This window comes from Cervus elaphus, chromosome 20 (assembly GCF_910594005.1).
Source record: "Cervus elaphus chromosome 20, mCerEla1.1, whole genome shotgun sequence".
NCBI lineage: Eukaryota > Metazoa > Chordata > Mammalia > Artiodactyla > Cervidae > Cervus > Cervus elaphus.
This window is the reverse complement of record NC_057834.1, coordinates 75959720-75970684: the sequence shown is the minus strand read 5'-3', so window position 1 is coordinate 75970684 and position 10965 is coordinate 75959720.

Here is a 10965-nt window from a genome sequence, read left to right as displayed (position 1 = left end):
GGCACATCAGGTAAATTTAGATTTGCTGAAATACTGATTTTTGTTTTAATTTCAAGCACCTAAAATAAGCACTTCTTATAATATTTAACTGGTGCTACTGCTTCTGAGAACCCCATTTTATAGATTTTACACTCTTGAAGGCCTGAATTGCAGCAAAAGAGTGTAGATCATTGAGGGAGTTTTGTTTGTTTCTTTTTTAAGAATAAGTATCAAAGAAAAAATAAAAGAACTCTTTCCTTACTAATAGTTGTTTTCCATAGTCTGGAGTTCTGATTATATGATATGCTTTTCTATCACTACTATAGAGCTTCCAATAAATAGAAAATGTTAGTTTAAAATAAATTTAATTACAACCAAAATAAAATTTTAATGTTTAATGACTAACATCCTTCCAGTTTATCACCATTTGGAAAATAACACAAATTCAAAGCAAATATCATTAAATTACTTACCCTTTCCACCGTTGTGGGGAAAAAAGTAGGATTTGTAGTTCACTAAGTTGGAAACTGTTTCTATTCATTTTAGTGACAGGCTGTACTTCCTGTGTTTGTCTGCAGCTAGGAAGGGTCATGTTCGGGGAAATGCTAGCAGAATGTACTTTTTGGGTGATGATTTTTCCTTTTTTATCTACTTAGAAAGTAGCTAAATCGACCTCAGAAAATCAAAAAACTTAACTGCCACCTGTCTGTGTATGGGTTGGCAGGTATTTCACAGGCTTTTCTACACTCGGATAGTCTCTCATCACACCTTAGCATGGCTTGAAAGATTTTGCAGAGAATGTGAAAAGATGGACTCACGTGCATGCTTTTCCTCCCCCAAATTGATCTCTGGGGCTGCTGGCCTGTTGCAAGTGGTGGTGGTCTTTGCCTACTATATAGCTTCTGAATATTTACCTTCAGAGGTGTTATCACTGATGGGAGAATCTGCGGCCACTGTGGCTGAATGAGCAACTGACCCCAGCATCAGCATCCTGGCCACTCCCTCTCTTCCTAGAAGACTTCAGGTAGAAGAGTAACATAAAAGGCCAGGTTTAGAAAATCAGAGGATCGTGACTGAGTTTTGGTGTAAGCAAGTTCTCTCTGGTGCAGGCATCTTCCATTTCTCTCAGCATTCATTGATATATTCACTGGTATTGATCATGTACCTACTTTGTGCCTTGGAAATTCAAGGAACTGAGGATTCGCTGTTGGAATATGTCACAGCCTTGGGTTTATAACAGACTGTGCGAGATCATATCAATTAGGCAACAAATACAAATAATTGGTTACAGTTGTCATGTAGAAGGTGTACAGAATCTGTGCATGAATAACAGCTGGGAGGGGGCACATTTGGTTCAAGTGGAGGTTCAGGGAAGTTTGCATTTAGAAACTCTGCCTGTCAACACTTGTGGACATTTCCTCCCCACCAGCCCTGCAGGGCGCTGTTCTCCCTAAAGAGTAAGGCCACCACCCAAAATTGGTACAACATCTTTAGAAGGATGCCTCACTTGTGAGATAAACAGGCCAGATCTTAGGATCCTTGCTTTATGGACTAGGAAGCTTGTCTTCCTCTCTAAAAAGTGCATGTTGTTCTTGTAGGCACAGGTGACAGCCTTCCCGCAGCTCACCTTGCTTGTCAGAGGAGAGGCCTGGAGGAACCCAGAGTCTGGCCCTCCCACAGCTTGACCACTGGCAGCTGCCCTTAGGCACCTGTTTCTTTATCAATATTTGGGGGTCAGTCACTTAGAACTGATTGGTATTACATGCCTTCAAACAATATCAAGGGGTATTTTTACTCTTACCCAAACTTCTATTGACTTTATCAGCCCTTAATGATTTTCTTGAACTCTGAAGAGTTCACGGTCAATTGATTTAAATGTCGCATTCCTTGCCACTGTTTGCAAATAGCCGTATTTTAAAAGAGGCTTCCTAAGAAATGCTGATTCATCCAACAGATTTTAAATGCACTGGGTCTTGGAGTCTCAGTAAAACAGCAGATGAGATTATGGGCCCAAATATACTATCAACCCATATGTCTTCACAAATTTATGTTGGCACTGCATGCTCTAGACACGGGTAAAGCACAAGTTAAAATGTACAAGTTTGGCTTACTAGCATTTTCGTATCTTCTAAAGTTCCTTGAGCACCACTTGAGGAAAATTATTTTGAAGTATCTTTAAATGTTCCATGTATACACGAATCCCTGAGAACCTGGCTTATTTTCAAATGTTTGACTTTTTCCCCATCAACATTCAGTTTTGGCTTAGCAGAGAGGATTGGCTTTTACAGGGGTTCAGAAAGATGAGCTGAGATTGTTACTGGGGCCCCATTTGTAGTAGTGATTTGTTGTTTAGTCTGTAAGTCACGTCTGACTCCTTGCAACCCCATGGACTGTAGCCCACCAGGCTCCTTTGTCCATGGGATTCTCCAGGGAAGATACTGGAGTAGGTTGCCATTTCCTCCTCCAAGGGATCTTCCCAACCCAGGGATTGAACCCACATTTTCTGTGTTTCCTGCACTGCAGGTGATTCTTAGCAATTTGATAATAGGTAGAAAGAGTTCATTCTCTGTAAGCCCTGGACAACATTCCTGATCGTTTGACATTTTTCATGTGCAAAGGAAAAGGTTTTATGTTTTATTAGTATTATTGCTAGTACTTTCTCTGACTGCCTCTCCTGGACTCAGCTTCAGCCAGCAGCTAAACTCAAAACTGCTGATGGAGCAAGTTCCCAAGTACCCTTGAGACCAGCGACCACTGGTTGTTTCCCTTCACCTGCTGAAGTGAAGCCAGAGGGCTGTCCTCTCCCTCAGACCTCTGGCAGCACTTGCGTCAGTAATTCATTCCAATAAAATGGTCCCTTTATCATCCTTAAACAAAGACTGCACTAACAAAAAGCCCCTTTCATGAAAAGAAGAAGGAAAAAAAAACCCTGGAAAACAGTTTTCAAATGTCCTCTAACTTGTGACTGTGACACAAAGAAGTGGCCCCATCTGGCCCAGCCAGCTGTGGCCCTTCTGGGACAGCACGTTAGATATTTAGAGCAGTGCCTGCTGGTGGGGAGGAGGCAGAAGGCCAGAGCCCTCGCCCCTCAAGTCTGGCCTAGGCTGGGGAGGTGGTCATACCACCAACATTGGGGAAAAGCCCCTTAACTCTCCATTCTTAAAACTCCAAAGAGGAATAGTGGTCCAATCTTCATCCTTACTACTTCCGGAAATACAGTAGAAAATTGCCCCACGTAAGCCACAACTTGCTGGTGGAACTGAGCAAGCTGTTTTGCTTGGTCAGTCCCGCAGGGCTTCATCTCTGATTCATGACTTGCCACCCTCCCACAGTGCAGGACCTCTCTGATAAAAACTGCCCCCGTCCTGCTTGCCATCTCTATCATTAGTTCTTTCTTTACTCCCAAGATATCAAGCTCTGGAGTGAGAGGGTCTGGATTGAATCCTGCCTCGGCCTCAGCTGTATGACCATAGCAAGTAACTTAACCTCTCTAAGCCTCAGTTGCTTTATCTGTAAATAGGAATAATGATGTGTGTCCATGTGTGCTCAGTCGCTTCAGTCGTGACTCAAAGTCAGGTATTGCGACCCCTTGGATTGTAGCCTGCCAGGCTTCTCTGTCCATGGGATTCTCCAGGCAAGAATACTGGAGTGAGTTACCATGTCCTCCTCCAGGGGATCTTCTCGACCCAGGGTTGGAAACTGAGTATCTTGCATCTCCTGCATTGACAGGGGGGTTCTGTCGCCACCTGGGAAGCCTGGAAATAATGCCTTCCAATGGCATTTTTTTGTGAAGACTGAATGATTTAAGGGACACTGCCTGGCAGAGAGTAAGTACTCAATAACATTCAGCTAGCATTATTTTTATCCCCAACTGTGACAGAGACAATTAGCCTTCCTTAATATATATTCTCAACTTCCTTAGTCATGGGATTTTCAGTGAAAACCTGGAAACATATGTGTAAAATAATTTCCCAACCTTACTTGAGACTACATGTGGCCAAATGGGTTAATTCTAGCCCAGAAGGTGGGAATCAACGTGGAACATGCAATTTCTGAATCAGGCCCTTAAGGAGAAAGGCAACCTTACCTTTCATTCATCATGGCAACCAGAGAAAGGAAGGGTGATAGTTGACTGCTTATAATTATAATTAATTATATATCATTCTCCCAAGAACCTGAGGTTTTGAAGGTCCTACAACTGCTCTAATGACATACACGCTCGTGTGCAACACATGGACACCCTTCACAGGCTCAGGTAGCTAAACCCATTTCATTGTTTAACCTGCAGACTGGGTCTGGGTTAGCTGCTTGAAGCTCACCCAGCCGTGGGATGACCTGCTCAGAGCCTTTTCTGAATGTCCCTGGAAAACTGCCAAGTAGCCTGTCATGAAAATTGGCTGGAGTCGTTTCAAGGGTAGACCTGCCCAAAGGAATCACCCAGGTGTTAAGCCAAACTGTGTAGATACTGTAAAGAAATACATTTTTCACTTTGCCACTGGAAAACTGTAAATAGAAGCCACATGATTCAGTACTTTGAAATGAAGTACTGCCTGAGTGGAACTCTCTTTAAGACGTATCTTGAAGGGTTTAACTCAGATCTTTACAGCAACTTAGGACTGCTGGCTCTTTATCTGGCTTTGGTTGTGGTGAAAACAGCTGGTCACCAGCCAGATGATAACCCTCCATCTTCTTGAAGACGGTGATTAAATCACTCATCCTCTCTTCCCCAGGATGTTGTGAAGATTGTGTCAGCACAATGACTAGAGCTCCCTAGAGATAAACGGTGCCTAAATAGTTCGCTATTAATTTATCATCACGGTCGGCAGGAAATTCATTTGAAGACAGTGCTTTCATCTCTGCCTAACAAGTAGCTGATGCATAATCAGGCTTCTACCTTCCACTTTTCAATTCTAAGTAACTTCTGTTATTTTAGGAGATTATTTGGGAGATTATGTGTTTCAAGTTTCCATTTCTGAAAGTGGAAAAAGGAAGTAGATTGGACAATATAAGTAGGAATAATCATAGCTCGGATTCTATGCTAGATGAACACAACTCACTCTGATTTATTGACTACTTGTCACACAGACCTGGGAGGTGTGGATTATCCCTATGATAGAGATGAAGAAGACCCTGGTGCTGGGAAAAGATTGAGAGCAGGAGGAGAAGGAGGCGACAGAGGATAAGATGGTTGGATGGCATCACTGACTCAATGGACATGAGTTCGAGCAAATCCAAGAGGTAGTGAAGGTCAGGGAAGCCTGGCATGCTGCAGTCCATGGGGCGCAAAGAGTCATGACAAGGACTGAAGAATGACAGGAGATGAAGAAACTGTGAAGACAGGCAATCTGCCCAAGGTCACCTAGCCAGCAGGCGACAAGAATACTAAGTCAGACAATGACTTGTCTGATTTCATTTAATCCTCACAAGACCACCACAACAAAGGCATTATCCCCAGTTAGGAGATGAAGAAACTATCAGGCCGATTTGTCTCTGGTCCCACCTCATAAGTAGCAGATACTGGGCACAAACCAGAGCTCGGCTCTTCCACCCAACTACACGGCGGATGTCTGGGGCTTTGTCAGCAATTCCAAAAGAGGTTTTGAAATGTGTTGACATCCGGTTACATAAATCTGCCCCAGGCTAGGATTTTCCTTCATTCTTTAGTACTAGACAAAGTTTTTGATGTGTCTCAGCATCTGCCCTTAGCGTTGTGACTTGTTTCCTCTATTAGGCTGCCTGACAGTTGTGAAAGGGCACTCCACCCAAGGTAATGGAATTAGTTACCTTCACTAAATGTTCAAGGCATGACTGTCTTTACTCATGGTCATTTACTCTGAAATGAGAAAGCTCTGTCTGGGCTATGTGATGCAGAGTAAACGTGGTAGAGAGTGACATTCAACAGGTCCAGGAAGGTGAGTGCACAAAAACACAGTAATGTGTGCCAGGCCTTCTGGGCAGATGTGACTTTCCTGTCCAGCCTGGCATTTCAGACACAGATTCTCAAGCTGTTACTAACCCAGGAGGCACCCAGTGCCTGCATCATCCTGACATTTATTTTTACTGGATCTCTTCTGTTAGTCACTATACTCCACTATCTGGGCTGGAAGAGAAATGTGATATCTGTGGTCCATGTATAGAAAGAACCCAGTTTCACATAGAAGTATCTAAGGAGAAGAAATCAGGTACTGCCCACCCCCACCCCACCCCCCGCCCCGGCTTCACTGCTGGTATCTCTGTATCTACAACCACCACCTCCAGATTTGTATTTTGATTTTTTTTTTTGCCTTCCTTCCTTATCAATTTAAATTTGTTCTAATATCTTACCTAAAGTCAGCTCAGTTTGGTGGAACAAATTTTCACCAAAACATGAACTGCCATTTGAGAAACACTAATGTATGTTTTATAACTTGGACCCCTTGTAAAAAGTGAGTAGAGCTTTTACAAGCTAACATAACTCACAGACAACCAATACAAACAGAAGAATCTTGTCATTCGCTAGGACTAAATATCAAGTCTGTAACGACCAAGAAACTCTGTGTCTGGAGCATTAAGTCTGTGGGCCTGGGAAAAGGTGGAGATGTTTTTAAGTATTGTAAACAGTTATTCTATTATTTACAGAATAAAATTAGCCCAATGACACATTCTAAGTATGGCCTCAGTTCTTCCACCAGCCAGAGCTGAAGACATAGTAAATAATATGTGTGCTCAATTGCAGTGAATCAGACCTGTTGCAGATGCTTGGGGAAGCTTACAGAGTGAGTTAACCCTACTGATACTAACTTCTTAGTTGCTAAAATCTCATTGTGTGAATTTAATTTTCTTGGCCTCAGACAGAGCCTCATGCCAACAGTTCAGTGATCTGCTCTTTGTCACTGAAATGGAAAAACTGCAGCCTAGTGGCCAGGGTTCAAGCAACTGGAACTGTCTCACAGGCAAGTTACTTGACAGGGGTGTGCTTTGCTTCCTCATCTGTGAAATGGGGTTAATGATATATTTATCTCCTAGCATAGTTGTGTGGAATCAGTGAGTTAACACACATGAAGCACTTAGGATGATGTCTAGCATGTTGAATGCTTAGTATATTTTAGTGGTTTTTATTAATTAATGTTTCTAAAATACTTGGAGGATCTGTCCATAAGGAAAAAATAAATCTGGAAAATAAAGCTATTTAAATTATACTAGAACTCAGGAAGTGGACACTTCCCAAGTAGAAACTAATCATGCCTTTCTCTCCTTTCAAAAGCCAGCAAAGACAAGTCACTGGGGACTTTATGTCTCACAAGAAGCTTTTCATACATTTATTAATCTGTTTATTTTACTTAGCAAGTCAGAGGAACCAGACTTTGTATTAATAAGAACCCTCTTCGGTTGGTTATGAATGTTTCTAAGTAGTTCTCTAAACTTGGGTCAGACCCAATGACCCATCTGGCCAAAGGCCTGAAGACTGATTTCCAAAGAACAGCTGCAAGGAACTCGGTCTTGGGTTAATTTATTGGGTCCTTGTAAGGCATGTTGACTATTTTAGTTGTACAGGGGATGTGGAATTGGTTGCTGGTATAAGGGAGGAAAAAATGTATTTTCCCTCTACTTATCTTAGATTTGTTGGCAGGACCCTGTAAATCAGACAGAAAAGATATCAATAAGAGAAAATCAAACAAGTTTATTAATACGTGCATCATGGATACACCTAAAGATGAGTAATTCAAAGGAGTGGTTAGAGCTTGGGCTTATATAGCATTGTAACAAAAGAACAATAAAGTTTTAGAGAGGTGACAAGACAATGAAAAAAGACTTTGAGCTCCTAAGGTGGCAAATTGTGGGAAGGAAAATATATGGGGAACCTAATGGTAAATAAGGGCTAGCATGCTACTGTGTGCATGCTTAGTCATGTCCAGCTCTTTGGAACCCCATGGACTCTAGCCCGCCAGGCTCCTCTGTCCATGGGATTATCCCAGCAAGAATACTGGAGTGGGTTGCCATTTCCTCCTCCAGGGGATCTTCCCCACCCAGGGATCAAACCTGTATCTCCTGCATTGGCAGGTGGATTCTTTACCACTGAACCACCTGGGAAGCCCATGAAATAAGGGCTAGTTTAGGTCAGACTTGTATAGATCATCTGGTGCCATCTCTGAGCTGGTAGAGGTCTAGAGTTGTCCCCAGGGATTAACTTCTGTCCTTAGTAAAGAGGAGGGACAGGAAACCTTTGCAAATGTAGTCTCAGTTTTAGGCAAATAGAGATGCACAGAGAGCTTTTCTTGTATTTGCTTCTTCTCAGTTTCCTTTAGCTCAAAATAATCCTCAGGCCAAAATAGCATATTTGGGGATGGCATATTCTGTCACCCTTTGCTAAGCTGACCAGTATTTTGTATTTCATTAACTTAAAACTTGTACCTAAGACTGGTCACTGGGGCTGAAACTATTCAACTTTTTCTCATTTATTCAAGAGGGTGAAAAAATCATCTCTGTGATCACAAATAGCTGGTCATTGCTTCCTTTAAAGAATTCATTTCAATAAATGTATGTGTGTGTCTTATTTTTAATATTTGATGACTGCAGTTTTAACACTACCAGTCTCAATCCACACTTAGAAATAAATGATTTAATGTAAAGAGTTATCTGAGAACCTCTGAGATCCTGAAAGTTCAGCCCAATTTATTACATTTTTTTATACTAGAAACAGTCATGAGGTATACAGGACTTAAATACTGTTTTATTATGTTAAAGATCAACCCTCCATTACATCCATTCTTTGTTTTAAAGATCCCTTTTAGGATTCAGTTTTACCAACAAAGAAGAGGGGAGAATGGAGAAAGCAAGGTGCAGAATAATTTAGGGAGTCTTCTCAGGTCTGTTCATTCATTTCTTCAAGAAATAACCTAGGTCTTACCGCACAGGCTGGGTAATATGCTCAATGCTGGGATGATCAGATGTACTTGATTCCTCTCAAGAAAAATTCAACCCAGGCTTTGTTTTCTCCTCTTTCCCCATCGTCTGCCCCATCTCTTGCCAGGCACCGATTGCACAGGCGTGCAATTACCAGTGGGCGGACGGAGAACACACAGGTCCTCAGAGAATCCAAGGGCAGTGCTCAGCAAGACAAGATTTTAATCAGCTGCGATCTCTGCCTCCTACCATTTTCTTCCTCTTTCTCCCTCCCCTTTTTCCTCTGTACCCATAAGTTGGCATTAAAGCACACAGCTCGTACTTGTTTGTTTATTCTTATGTAGCCTTCTAAGTGTTCTAATGTCTTTTTTTTTTCCTGATTACAAAAGTAGCACGTGTTCATCATTACATAAAAGTCAAATATTTCAGAAATGCGTGTCCTTTGAAAACATATCACACCCCCCAAAAAAAAACTGCACAGACTTTCCTTTTAACCGAGGGTAAAAGGCCACGCTTTGCAATGGTCTGCTGATTTGCACGCCTTGCTCTCTGATCTCGTGTCCTCTGGTTCTGCCCCTGTTTCCTGTGCTCAGCATCAACACTTGAGCAGGCCGTCACATCAGGGCCTTTGCACCAGCTGTTCCTTCTGGGGCCCTGCTCTCCCCCAGCTACCTGCCTGGCTCCTGTCTTAGTCTGCTCGGGTTACCGTGACAGAATACCCCAGACAGGACAGTTTAAACAACAGACGTTTATTTTCTCACAGGCCTGGAAGACAGAAGCACATATCAAGGTTTGAGCCAATTTGATTTCTGGTGAGAACTCTCTGCCTGGTATGCAGACAACCATCTTCTTGCTATGTCCACGCATGGCCTTTCCTCCATGCAACCTCATGACCTGGTTTAACCTCAAATACATCCTGGAAGGTCCCATCTTTGAGTACAGTCACACAAGGGTTAGGGCCTCAACATAGGGATTTGGGGAGGACACATACATTCAGGCCATAACAGCTTCTTCCTTCTTCTCTTCTTATTTACATTTCACCTTCTCAGAGATGCTTTCTCTGAGAAGCGTCTCCTTTCTCTGGCCTCGTAAAAACACTGATTTATTATTTCTCTCAATTCTGTAGATCAGCTGGGTTCATCAGGATAATCCTGAGGTGCAGTCATCTGGCAGCTCAACTGGGACCAGAACATATAAATTGCCTCATCTGCGCAGCTGGGCCTCAGTGCTGCTGAAGGCAGGGTTTCGCTCTTCATGGAGTATCGTATTCTTTTCTGGTCTAGTCCAGGCTTCCTCACACAACAGCAGGAAGGTTTCAACAAGGCAAGAGTGGAAGCTTCCAGGCTCCTTAGGGCGCAGGCTCCTGATGAGCAAGTCAGGAACAGCAGAGTCCATTGCAAGGGGATGTGGATCCACGATGGCCTGATTTGTCAGTGGTCATAATTATCGCAAACTGCCACATGATCCGATTTAAAATTGAAATTCCACTCTTCCTCTTTTGCACAGTTACTATCGTTGGATAACAAACTACAAATTCTCCACAAAAAGTCTTTCTTCACTGATGTATCTCCATCACCTACAATGGAACCTAGCATGGTGGGAACTAATAAACATTGGTTGAGCTCATTGAAGACATTAATTTGAAGCTGTTTTCTGGAACCCTTCATCCTTAATGCTTTTATAACTTTGATTGTGCTTTTGCTGTTAAAAAGAACTTTCCGATAAAATTATCCCATTTTACTTTTCACAACAACTTCAAGAAACAGGCAGGATCAGTATCATTGCTCCCACTTTGAAAATGAGGAATCTGCGGCATAGACAGAAAGAGAACCTTGCCCAAAGTCACACAGCTGAAAAGAACAGGGCTTCTGACATCATGTCCCAGGCTTTCCACCAGCTGTCATGCAAACTTTCAGGTGAAAGGTACTTTCTGCCTCTTATATTTCCCTCCTCAGGGCTTCATGCTTGGAGAGCGTGAAGAGTAAATAATTTCGGTTACCCAACTGGCTACAAGCCACAGGGCCAAGAGAAGCAGCACTATCTCTCTGAAATCTCTCCTGTAGAAACCAAAACTTAAAGGTCTTGATGACCCAGAGCCATTAA